Raw genomic sequence first — 14,306 nt, 5'->3', positions numbered from 1 at the left:
GTAACAGAAAATACCACAAGTGGTTTGCTTTAACAAACAAGATTTGTTCTCTTACAGTTCAGGATACTACAAATCTGAGTTCAAAGTGCCAGCTCTTAGGGCTGGGTGAAGGCCCCTTGACTTTGAGCTTCAACTCTGCCTCTTGCTCTCAGTCCACGGGAGCTGAAGGTTTCACTTAACTCAGGTAAGTGATGACTCCTGATGCTGGCAAATCCAAGGTTGACAAGTAAAATGGCACAATCCCAAGATTATTAAGCAACACAACAGGACACTAATTTAAGTCCAGAAATAATCCAAAAGATCAGCAAGAAAAGGACAGATTGATGAATGAAGACTAGGCTAAATGCAGGATACAAGCATGCCAAAAAGCATAGACTTTTTTCCAAGCATCTTCTTATATACTGGAAGCAGACTGCATTCCTAAAGCAGCTTGTCAGCTGCTCATGGCAGAGTCAGCATGGAGTTGATTACTAATCTCATCATGGGGAATATCTACATCCAGCTCCCCAGCCACTCAAAACCAGACCCAGCCATGTTGACACATAACCTTAACTACCCCACTTGCATAATATAATTTGAAGGTCATCATTATACCCACTAAATGTGACTGTTTATCTAATCTTTTGAATAAAAGCAATAATTGCAGATAGTCATGGTTAAAATTTACACATCTTACCTAGTTGCTAATATCTTCTCTTTCTTTAATACCTATAGTTGATAACTATTAGATGCTCCCAGGAAAGACAGACATTGTCAGCTGTGTTTTCTTACCATTGCAAAACCAAACCAAACTCACTGCCATCGAGTTGGATCTGACTCATCGTGACTCCTCCTTGGGTTTCTGAGGAGATATCACATGCAAGTAGATTGTCCAACCTTCCTTCCAAGGAGTGGCTAGTGAGTTTGAACTGCCAGCCTTCTGGTAAGCAGTCAAATGCCTTAGGCACTATACCACCAGAGCTCCCAAAGAAATAAAAGACTTGGGAATAAATCTTACTAGGAACACAGAAGACCTACACAAAGAAAACTAGAAAACACTACTTCAAAAAACTATAAGTGATCTCCATAAATGGAAGACCATACAATGCTAATGGGTAGGAAAACCGAACATCATGAAAATGTCAGTGTTACCCAAAGCAATCTATTCATTCAATGTGATTCCAATATAAATTTGATCAACATTCTTTGAAGACATGCAAAAACCCACCACTAATTTTGTTTGGAAAATCAAGAGACCTCAGATAAGAAAAGCACTCCTGCAGAAGAAGGGCAAAGAAGGTCTCACACTTCCAGATCTCAAAAACTACTTTACAGCCACAGTTGTGAAAACAGCCTGGTATTGGTAAAATGACAGCCACATAGACCATTGGCAAAGAATTGAGAACCTGTAAATGAATCCATCCACCTATGTCAATTGATCTTTTACAAAGGGTTGAATTCCGTTAAATGGGGAAAGGATAGTCCCTTTCATAAATAGTGCTGGAAAAACTTTAATATCCATCTGCAGAAAAATGAAAAAGATCCATACCTCACATGAAACACAAAAACTAACTCCAGAATGATCAAAGACTTAAATGTGAAACCTAAAACTATGAAGTTCATCAAGGAAAAAATAGGTGTAAATTTAAAAGTTCTAATTTATTTCATAAATAGACTATCAAGCAAAACCCAAGATGCACAAACAGCAGAAGATAATCTAGATGATTGGGAACTTCTAAATATTAAATTCTATGTGCATTAAAATCTTCTCCAAAAGAGTAAAAAGATAACCTACAGAACAGGAAAAACATCCAGCTATGTCATATTGAATATTAAACAAAGGACTTACCTCTAAAATTTACAGAAAACTCCAACTTTGACATCAAAAAATTAACAATCCAATTAAAAAATGAGCAGAAGACATGAACAGACACTTCATCAAAGAAAATATTCAAGCAGCCAAGGACCACATGAAGTGTTTACAGTTATTAGCCATTAGAGATAGGTGAATCAAAACAACCATGAGATACCTTCTCATTCCAACATTTATAGCAAAGTTCAATAAGACAGAAAATAACAAATGCTGGTGAGGATGTGGAGAGATTGGGAGTCTCATATAGTGCTGGTGGGACTATAAAATGATACAACCACTGTGGAAATTGATATGGTGATTCCTTAAAAAGTTGGAATAGAAATACCATTTGACCCAGAAATCCCATTACTAGGTATATAAACTAAAGAAGTGAGAGTCAGAGCACCAATAGATACATGCACACTCATGTTCATCCCAGAACTATTCACAATAGCAAAGAGATGGAAACAACTTAAGCACACATCAACCAAGGAATGGATAAACAAACTGTGATACATTCACACAATGGAACTCTATGCAACCCTAAAGATTAGTGTGGAATCTGCAAAACTCCACATAACATGGATGTACTTGGAGGACATTATGCTGAATGAAATATGTCAATCATAGAAGGACAAATTATGAATCAGTCCACTATTGTAAAAAAAATCAAGAAAGGAAAATACATAGAAGGAAATTTTCTTTGTTGGTTACCAAGGATGGAGGGAAGGGGAGGGAAAATTTCTACATAGGTTGAAAAAAAAAAAAAAAAGATATATACACTGAACTATTAGACTATTAGTGCTTACCAGGGATAGGAGTGAGAGGGAAAAGGGAAGCTTTTGTTTGGGGGCATTGAGTTTATGTTAATAGATGGTTGAATATTTTGGGAATGGATAGCAATAATGGTGGTGCAACATAAAAAATGTAATCAGTGTCCCTGAGCTGTAAATGTGGAAGTTGTTATATTGGTGAATATCTAGTTGTTTATATTTTCATCACAATTAAATAAATAAATAGATACCATGTGGAACACAATCTTACTCTGACACATGGAAGATGGATCACTATGAGTCAGGGTCTACTTGACACCAACTGATTTGGTTAGAATTATTTAGTGTGAAGAAGGAAAACAAATGAATAGAATACAGTAATAGCCAATATTTATAGTAAGAAAAATAGATAAGAACAGCAATCCTCTTTAATAACGAGAAAACTAAAGTATAGATTAGTTTGTTCAAGGTTATATAGCTAGTAAGTGGTAGGACTAAGATTTGAAAGATTGTATCTTAACACCTAATGCTGTGTTATTAACCACTAATTTATATTTCCTAGAAAAATTGATCTAGAAAGGCAATTCAACATGATCTTTGTTATTGTAGATGATAAAACTCAGTCTACTGGGTATAAATAATAAGATAGTCAATTTCTGCATATTCTGACAATGAAATAGAATTTCTGCATGTCCTCACAATGAAACAGGTACCCTAAAAGGAAATCAATTTCAAAGCAATAAAGGTTTTCAAGCAGGGATTGGAAGATACACTTCACAAGACTGTAGAGTAAAAAGGATTCTTGCACTGAAAATGACAGATAGGGCTTGAGGCACCCTAGTTTCTTCCTAAGGTTCCAAGAGTTCAGACTTCAGTACTTTAGAATAGACCTCCACTTTCTGCATGACTCCAGTGTGTGCAGCTCTCTACTTGATTCCTCATTTACATCAATTCCAGTCCTCAACACAGCCCTATTATGTCCATTTCCTAGGTGCTATTATGTACATTTAATAAGTGGAAAAATTGGTCTCAGATTCATCACACAATTAGTAAAAGATGGTTATCATTTCAGGCTTACTTATTGCAAAGTTAATGTTCTTTAAAAGTCACTTTTGCAAAATGTTGAATTTTCAACAATAATAAAGAAAGGAGACATCTCAGCAGGAGCATTTGCTTGGTTCAATCCTTAGTGAGTTCTTTTAAATTGTTATAATATTAATGAAGAGAAGGATGGAGATAGTATTCATAATTATAATCTGAATACTTCCCTAATTGGTTTTATTGCTCCTTGGGAAGAAATAAGGGCAGTACAAGAAATATTAAAGTTGAAATATCATTCCAATATTTAATAGTATCCAACTAGGATTTTATTGATTTATTAGTTTTTACATGAAGCAGTCTATTTTTCTAAAGGCCAGTAATGCACCTAGCTGTTCCTTTAATGCCAATATATTCAAATAATTATTATTGCATCATACTTGCTACTTAGACTCTGAGTTATTTTCCATTTGTGAGATTCCAGTCTATGTAGTTTTTCAATGTAAAAATGAATTTAAATAACATAAAATAACCATTATAGAAAATTTCTCTTCCATACCCATAAATTTGTGGCTATAAATGTACTCACGTGCACTTTCCTCCACAGGAGGTCATTTGCAAATGCTTTAAATGTAAGGAAGACAGAGTGGGTAAAAGACAGATCTGACAGCCAACGGGAATTACAATGTTTTAATTGTAAATCACTGGAGAGAAGTATGAATGAAAATAATAGTTTTAAAATTCAGAGCAACCTGACCCAATAATCAGTGTTTGGTAAAACCCAGTCTCATTTGTCACTTTGTGACAGTTTACTATCACCAACTGTGACTCCGAAGTGACCTGTACTGAGACAGAAGGTACTCAGAAATGCAGTGCCTGTAGAGTCAGGCTGGAAGAAATTCATATGGTGGGGGGGAGGGGATGGTGGTTCAGTTGTAGAATTTCACCTTTCATACAGTAGATCCCAATTTGATTCTTGTAGAACTGATCTCATGTGCAGATACCACCTCCTTGTCAGTGCAGGCTGTATGTTGCTATGATGCTAAGCAGGTTTCAGTGGAGCTTTCAGAATAAGACAGACCAGGAAGAAAATCCTGGTGACCTACTTGTGAAAATTAACCAATGTAAACCATATGGAGCAAAACAGTTTGATCTACCATAAGGTTGCCATGAGCCAGGGACTAACTCAGTGACAGTTAACAACAACAAAAGTATCTTTTCTTTTAACACATTTTTTTGAAATATAATTTATGTACAGTGAAATATGTAAAACTAAATTAACATGGGTCAATGCATTTCTATCTTTCTTTTCTTTTCTTTTTTTTTTTTCCTACAAAGTTCCTTCCCTCCCCTCCACCCCTGGTAACAAAGAAATTTTACTTCTATTTATAAACCTTTCCTTTCCTTTTTAGAATAATGAACTAATACTGTATTTGTCCTTCTGTGATTGACTTATTTCACTCAAGATAATGTACTCCAAGTCCCTCTAGGTAGCTGTCTGTGACCAAGAAGTGACTACAATCTTGCCCCTTATCAGCTGTACTATACACCTGGAAATTCAGGTCATACAAATAAACTTATAGGACCACTATCTGCCAACCCTATACATGGTCATGGGTACAGTCCCCACTTCATACATGTATGTACTAGTTCAGCCTGTCCACCCATCTATCCACCCACATACTCATGTTTACATTCACTGATACCAGCTCTACCACTTGCTTCTGGCCCACTGAAGCTAGACTAGAGGAATCTCTTCACTCAGGCAGCTACTAGCTACTGAGGCTAACAAGCCCATGGTTGACATAAAAAGGCACAGTCCCTATATTACCAAACCACATGTTCTTGTTGTTGATGTTGTTATTGTTGTTGTTGTTTTGTGCTGTTGAGTTGGATTCAACTCATAGTGACCCCTCCTTGGGCTTCTGAGGCAATATCACTACAGAAGTAGATTGCCCAACCTTCCTTCCGAGGAGTGGCTGGTGGATTTGAACCACCAGACTTCTGATTAGCAGTCAAGTGCCTGAGGCACTATGCTACCAGAGCTCCTGCAGACCATTAATTCAAGTCCATTGTAAGTCCCAAGGTGAGCAGAGCATGGCAGGCCACTGAACATGGCTACCTGCAGGGTTCAACTGTGCCATAGTCTAGAGACCATCCCCAAGGCTTCTCCTTATATACAGGAAGAAGACCATGTCCCAAAGGCAGCTACTCAGCTGCTTGTCGTAGATCCCACCATGGAGTTGATTGCCAGTCTCATTATGGGGAATACTACATCCAGCTGCCTCGCCACTCCAGCAGGTCCAGTCAAGTTGACACACAAACATAGCTACCACACTGGGCATTAGGGAGCTGAAATTGACCCATTTTGGCAATTTCAAATAAGACATTCATATGACTTATTATGCCAGGAATGATAATTTGAAGAGAAATGGAGTGGCATTCATCACCACATAGGATGTTTCAAGATCTGTCCTGAAGTGCAATGCAGTCAGTGAAAGGATAATATCCATACACCTACAAGAAAGACCAGTTAATAAGACTCTTATTCAAATTTATGCACCAACTACCAAAGCCAAAAATGAGGAAATTGAAGATTTTTATCAGCTTCTGAAGTCTGAAATTGACCGAACGTGCAATCATGGTGTGTTAATTATCACTGGTGAGTAGAATGCAAAAGTTGGAAACAAAGAAGAATCATCTGTAGTTGGAAAATTTGGCCTTGTTGACAGAAATAACACTGGAGATCGCATGATATAATTTTGTAAGACCAACGACTTACTCATTGCAAATACTTTTTTTCAATAACACAAATAGCCGCTATACATGTGGACTTCACCAGATGGAATACATAAGAAAGAGATTGACTACATCTGTGGGAAGAGGAGATGGAGAAGCTCAATATCTTCAGAGAAAACAAGTCCAGGAGCTGATTGTGGAACAGACTACCAACTGCTCATATGCAAGTTCAACTTGAAGTTGATGACAATTAAAACAAGTCCACAAGAGCCAAAATATGAACTTGATTATATCCCACCAGAATGTAAAGACTATCTAAAGAGTAGATTTGATGCATTGAACACCAATGACAGAAAACCAGAAGAATTGCAGGATGGCATCCAGATCATCATCCACAAAGAAAGCAAGAGGCCATTAAAAAGACGAGGAAAGAAGAAAAAACCAAAATGGATGTCAGAAGAAACTTTGAAACTTGCCCTTGAGGGGAGAGTTGCTGTGATGGTTATGTTTTATGTCAACTTGGCTAGGCCTGGTTAAGTGGCTAGGCAACTGGATGTAGTATAAGGAGAAGTTTTGAGAATGGTCTCTAGCCTATGGCACACTTGGACCCTGCATATAGCTATGTCGTTGCTCAGCAGCCTGTTACACTTTGCTGATCTTGGGACTTAGAATGGACTTCAGCTAATGGCCTGCTGTGTGGTTTGGTAACATTGGGACTGTGCCTTTTGACTTGTCAACCTTGGATCTTCTCAGCCTCAGCAGCCAGCAGCTGTCTGAGTAAAGAAATGCCTCCAGCTCCAGTGGGCCAGGAACAGGAGGCAGAGCTGGACACCAAGGTTTAGGGGCTTTCACCCAGCCCCTAGAGCTTAGCACTTTGAACTTGGACTTAAAGCCTCCAAATTGTAAGAATAAACTCCTATTTGTTAAGGCCATCCCATTTGTGGTATATTCTTGTCAGAGCAGCACTAGGTAACCAGAACAGTAGCCAAAGCAAATGGAAGAAATGACACAATAAAAGAGCTGAACAGAAGATTTCAAAGAGCAGCTCGACCAGACAAAGCCAATTACTATAATGAAATATGCAAAGACCTGGAGTTAGAAACCAAAAGGGAAGAACACCCTTGGTATTTCTCAAGCTGAAAGAACTGAGGAAAAAAAATTAAGCCTTGAGTTGCAATATTGAAAGATTCTATGGGCAAAATATTCAATGATGCAGGAAGCATCAAAAGAAGATGGAAGGAATACACAGAGTCATTGTACCAAAAGAACTGGTCGATCTTCATCCATTTCACGAGGTGCCATATGATCAAGAACCAAAGCTACTGAAATAAGTTGAAGTTGCACTGAAGGAATTGGCAAAGAACAAGCCTCCAAGAATTGACAGAATACCCTTTGAGATGTTTCAAAAAATGGATGCCCCACTGGAGACACTCAGTTATGCCAAGAGATTTGGAAGACAGCTACCTGGCGAACTGACTGGAAGGAGTCTGTATTTGTACCCATTCCAAAGAAAGATGATCCCACACAATGTGGAAATTATCAAACAATATCATTAATATTGCATGGAAGCAAAATCTTACTGAAGATAATTCAAAAATGGTTGCAGCAGTATATTGACAGAGAACTTCCTGAGGTGCAAGCTGGATTCAGAAGAGAAGGTGGAACAAGGGATGTCATTGCTGATATTAGATGGATCTTGGCTGAAAGTAAAAGACACATGAAAAATGTTTACTTGTGTTTTATTAACTATGCAAAAGCATTTGATTGTGTGGATCATAACGAATTGTGGATAACATTGAGAAGAATGGGAATTCCACAACACTTATCTGTACTCATGAGGAACCTGTACATAGACCAGGAGGCTGTAGTTTGAACAGAGCAAGGGGACACTGCACAGTTTAAAATCACAAAGAAAGTGCCTCAGGGTTGTTTCCTTTCACAACCTACACCTTTTAGGTGTATGGATATTATCCTTTCACTGACTGCATTGTACTTCAGGACAGATCTTGAAACATCCTATGTGGTGATGAATGCCACTCCATTTCTCTTCAAATTATCATTACTTGCATAATAAGTCATATGGTTGTCTGATTTGAAATGGCCAAAATGGGTCCATTTCAGCACCCTATACTTATTCAATCTATATGCTAAGCAAATAATCTGAGATCCTGGACTTTATGAAGAAGAACGTGACATCAGGATTGGAGGAAGAGTCATTAACAAACTACTGACGACACAACTTTGCTGGCCAAAGGTGAGGAATACTTGTACTTACTGATGAAATTTAAAGAATACAGTCTGTAGTATGGATTACATCTCAATATAAAGAAAACAAAAATCCTCACAACTGGACCTATATGCAGCATCAAGATAAATGGAGAAAAGATTGAGGTCGTCAAAGACTCCACATTGCTTGGTTCTACAATTGATGCCAGTAGAAGCTGTAGTCAGGACATCAGACAACATATAGCACTGGGCAATTCAGCTGCAAAGGAACATTGTCAAGTGCTGAGATGTCTCCTTGAGGACTAAGGTACGTCTGACACAAGCCATGATATTTTCAATTGGCTCATATGCATGTGAGTGCCGGACAATGAATAAAAGGAAGACTGAAGAAGAATTGATGCTTTTGAGTTATGGACCTCATAAAGACTGCTGAAAGTACCATGGACTGTTAAAAGAACTAACAAATCTGTCCTGAACAAAGTGTAGCCGGAATGCTCCTTGGAAGCAAGAATGGCCAGACTTTGTCTCACATACTTTGGTCATGTTGTAAGAAGGGAACACTGCCTGGAGAAGGAAGTCATGCTTGGTAAGGCGAAGGGTCAGTGAAAGAGGGGAAGGCTCACAAAGAGATGGATTGATGCAGTGGTTGTGGCGATGAGCTCAAGTATAGCAAGGAATGCAGAGGTGGTGTGGGACCAGGAGGTATTTCTTTCTGCTGTGCATAGGATCACTATGATAAGAGATGACTCACTGGCACTTAACAACAACAACAACAACAACAACAATATTCCATTGTGTGTACATACCATAGTTAGATTATCCATTCTTCTGTTGATGGACATCCAGGTGGTTTCCATCTTTTTGCCATTGTAAATAGTGCTGTGATGAACAAGAGTGTGCATAAATATATTCTTGTCCTGACTTTCACTTCTTTACAATATATATCTAGCAATGGGATTGCTGGGTCAATTGGTAACTCTATTTCTAGCTTTTAAGGATTCACCATACTGCTTTCCACAATGGTTGCATCATCTGACAGTTCCATTAGCAGTGTAAGAGAGTGCCAATCTTTCCACATCCTCATCAGCATTTGTTATTTTTTGTCTTGAACTTTGCCATTAGTGCTTGGGTGAGATGGAATCTCATTGTTGTTTTGATTTATATCTCTCTCATGGCTAATGATCATGAACATTTCTTCATGTATTTGCTGGCCACCTGAATATCCTCTTTGGTTAAGTGTCTATTCATATCTTCTGCCCATTTTTTAATGGGATTGTTAATCTTCTTGTTGTTGAATTATTGGAGTTTCCTATAAATTTTAGAGATAAGGACCTTGTCAGATATTTTATGGATGATAATTTTTCCCAATCCGTAGGTTCTGCTTTCATTCTTTTGGAGAAGTCTTTTGAAGTACCTAAACATTTAATTTTTAGAAGGTCCCTTTCATCGAGTTTATCTTCAGCTGTTTGTGTATTTTGGGTTATGCTTATTTATGACATAAATTGTTGCTGTTGTTGTTGTTAGGTGCCATCGAGTCTTCTCCACCTCATAATGACCCCATGAATAGCACAACAAAACACTGCCCTGTCCTGTACCAGCTCCATGATCCTTGCTATACCTCAAACCATTGTTGTAGCCACTGTTTCAATCCATCTCATAGAGTGCCTTCCCCTCTTTCACCGGCCCTTCACTTTACCAAGCATGATATCCTTCTCTAGGGAATGGTTCCTTCTTATAACATGACCAAAGTAGGTGAGACAATGTCTGGCTATTCTCACTTCCAAGGAGCATTCTGGCTGCACTTCCTTCAGGACAGATTTGTTAGTTCTTTTAGCAGTCCATGGTACTTTAAACATTCTTCACCAGTACAACTCAAATGCATTGACTCTTTGTCAGTCTTCCTTATTCATTGTCCAGCTTTCACAGATATACCAAATGATTGAAAATTTGATGGCTTGGGTTAGGTGCACCTTATTCTTCAAAGAGACATCTTCACTCTTCAGAACTTGAAAGAGGTCTTTTGCAGCTGATCTTTTCAGTGCTATATGTCATCTGATATCTTTACTGCTGCTTCCATTGGTGTTGATTGTGGAACCAAGTACTATGAAGTCTTTGACAACTTCAGTCTTTTCTCCCATTTATCCTGATGCTGCTTATAGGTCCAGTTGTGAGGATTTTTGTTTTCTTTATATAGAGGTGTAATTCATACTGAAGACTATATTCTTCAGTATTCATCAGTACATGCTTCAGGTCATCCTCACTTTCAGCAAGCAAAGTAGTATCAGCATATCACAGGTTTTCTCAGCCTGGAAATTATGCTGAAACTTGTCAACCATGTGCAACCCTGCTGATGTTTGAAATACTGGTGGCACAACATCCAGCCTCACAGCAGCATGCAAACCACCACAGAACCACAAACTGATAGACAAATTCATCTCCCTTAGCTGTTCCAAACCACTCCAACTTCCCCTTATGTGAATGCAGCTGCTGTTGGCTCTGGATTTCCAGCTTACTGCCTTGGGTGGGGGCTCTATTCCTCTCCTTCTCCTTACCTGGGTCTGGCTGTCAGCCTTGGCTTTCCAGCTTCCATAAATTATGGCCCCTAAATTTTCCCCTGTTTTTTCCTTGAGGAACTTTATAGTTTTAGGGTTCACATTTAAGTCTGTGATTCATCTGGAGTTAGTTTTTGTGCATGATGTGAGCTATGGATCTTGTTTCATTTTTCTGCAAATGGATGTTCAGTTTCACCAACACCATTTGTTAAAGAGACCATCTCTTCCTCCTTTAATTGATTTCAGCTCTTTGTGAAAAATCAGCTGACCATAGTTAGATGAATCTATTTCTGGGTTTTCAATTTTGTTCCATTGGTCTATTTGTCTGTCATTGTATCAGTACCAGGCCGTTTTGACTACTGTGGCTGTATAGTAGGTTTTGAGATCTGGGAGTCTGAGACTTCCTACTTTGTTCTTCTTTAATACTGCTTTGCTTATTGGAGGTCTCTTTCTGTTCCATATAAAGTTAGTGATTAGTTTTTCCATATCCTTAAAGAAAGTTGATGGAATCTGGATTGGGATTGCATTGAATATTTAGATTGCTTTGAGTAGTATTGACATTTTCACAATGTTCAATCTTCCTATCCATGAGCATGGCATGTTTTTTCACTTATGTAGCTCTCTTATGATTTCTTGGAGTAGTGATTTGTAGTTTTCTTTGTAAGGTCTTTTGTGTCCCTAGTGAGATTGATTCCCAAGTATTTTATGGTTTGGGTAGCTTTTATAAATGTTTTTGATTTCCTTATTTCCTTTTGAGCAGTCGGCTTACTGGTGTAGAGGAATCCAACCGAATTTTGGATGTTGATCTTGTATCCCACTACTATGCTAAATCTCTCAATTAGTTCCAGTAGTTTCTTTGCTGAGTGTCTTGGGTTTTCTATTTATAGGATCCTATCATCAGCAAATAGGGATAGTTTGAATTCTTCCTTACCAATTTGGATACCTTTGATTTCCCTTTCTTGCCTTATGGGCTTGGCTAGGACTTCCAAGACAATATTGAATGGAAGTGGTGATAGAGGGCATTCTTGTCTGGTTCCTGTTAGCAAGAGGAATGCTTTCAATTTCTGTCCATTGAGAATAATTTTGGCTTTCAGTTTTGCATATATGCCCTTTATTATATTGAAGAATGTCCCTTCCATTCCTGTTTTGCTGAGAGTTTTGATCAGGAATAGGTGTTGGATTTTATCAAATGCCTTTTCTGCATCAATTTATATGACCATGTGGTTCCTTTCCCTTGTTTTATTTATGTGGTCAATGATGCTGATTGTTTTTCTAATGTTGAATCACTCTTGCGTAACTGATATGAATGCCCCTTGGTCAAAATGAATTATTTTCTTGATATGTTGTTGGAGTCTATTAGCTAGGTTTTTTTTTTGAATATTTTTGCATCTATATTCATGTGGGATATTGTTCTGTTGTTTTCCTTTTTAATGATGTCTTTGCCTGGTTTTGGTATCAAAGTTATGCTTGCTTCACAAAATGAGTTAGGGAGGATTCCATCTTTTTATGTTTTGGAATAGTTTGAGTAGAATTGGTGTCAACTCTTCTCTGAACTTTCACTGGAAATCTCCAGTAAAACCATCTGGGCCAGGTCTTTTATGGTGGTAATTTTTTTATAACCTGTTCAATTTCTTCTTTTGTTATGAGTCTGTTTAAATTTTGCACCTCAGCCTCTGTTAGTTTAGGTAATTAGTATGTTTCTATAAATATGTCCATTTATTGTAGATTTTCAAACTTATTGCAGCATACTTCTACATAGTATCCTGCTATTATCCCTTTAATTTTGCTTGGGTCTGTTGTGGTGTCACCCAATTCATTTCCTATGCATGTTATTTGTATTTTCTCCATGTTTTCCTTTGTTAAATTTGCCAGTGGTTTGTCAATTTTATTCATCTTTTCTAAACTTCTAGGCTTATTGATTTTTTCTATTGTCTTTCTACTTTGTGTTTCATTTATTTCTGCTCAAATCTTTATTATTTCTTTTCTTCTGGTGACTGTAGGCTTTTTTTTTTTTCTGCTCTTTTATAATTGTTGAAGATGTTGGGTTAAGGTGTTGATTTTGACTGTCTTGTTTTTTGATGTGTGCATTTATTGCTATAATTTGGCCTCTGATAACAGGTTTGCTGTGTCCCAAAGATTTTGATGCATTGTGTTTCCATTTTTGTTTGATTCAAGACATTTTTTTAACTACATTTTTTATTTCTATTACCCAATCATTCCCAAGAAGGATGTTTTTCACTTTCTATGTGCTAGCTCTTTTTTTGTTTCATCCTCCTATTGTTGATTTCTAATTTTACAGCATTGTGATCTGAGAAGATGCTTTTCTGTGTTTCAATATTTTTAAATGTATTGCAGCTTGCTTTATGGCCTAATATACAGTCTATCCTGGAGAATGTTCCATGTGCACTGGAAAAGGATGTATTATGTGCTGTTTTGGGGTGAAGTGCTCTGTATGTCAAGTCAAACCCGACTCATTGTGATCCCTCCTTGGGTTTCTGAGACAGTATCATTATGGAAATAGATTGCCCAACCTTCCTTCTGAGGAGTGGCTGGTGGGTTTGAACCACCAGCCTTCTGGTTAGCAGTCAAATGCATTAGACACTATGGTACTAGAGCTCCTCATTGAGTGTATAGATATTTATTATTGTAATATCCTTTGATTGGTTTGGTTCTTGTTCAATCAATCCTTTAGTCATTATACTATATTCTTCCCTGTTTTTTATGGTGTTTTTTGTCTTAAAGTGAGTTTTGTCAGAAATTAGTATTGCCATTACTGCTTTTTCATGGTTGTCATTTACTTGATATATATTTTTCAACCTTTGATTTTTTTAGTCTATTTTTGTCTTTGTCTCTGATATGTGTCTAATATGTGTCTTTAATATGTGTCTAATATTATAGATAACATATTGATGTGTTATGTTTTCTTATTTAGTCTGCAACTCTCTATCTCTTGAGTGGTGAATTTAATCCATTTACATTCAGTGTAATTATTGACAAGTACAAATTTATTGCTGTCATTTTGTTATGTGCTTTTTTTGTGCTGTTCCTAATTTCTTTGTTCCATATAGTTTTCTGTGCTGAGCTTGTTTGGTTTATTAATTTATTTACAATCTTGTTGACTTATTTACTTTGAATACTTCCATAATC

The sequence above is a fragment of the Orycteropus afer genome, unplaced genomic scaffold (genome assembly GCF_000298275.1).
Source record: "Orycteropus afer afer isolate SDZICR_OR568_19922 unplaced genomic scaffold, OryAfe1.0 scaffold00004, whole genome shotgun sequence".
In the NCBI taxonomy this organism is placed as follows: domain Eukaryota; kingdom Metazoa; phylum Chordata; class Mammalia; order Tubulidentata; family Orycteropodidae; genus Orycteropus; species Orycteropus afer.
This window is presented reverse-complemented; position numbering follows the sequence as displayed.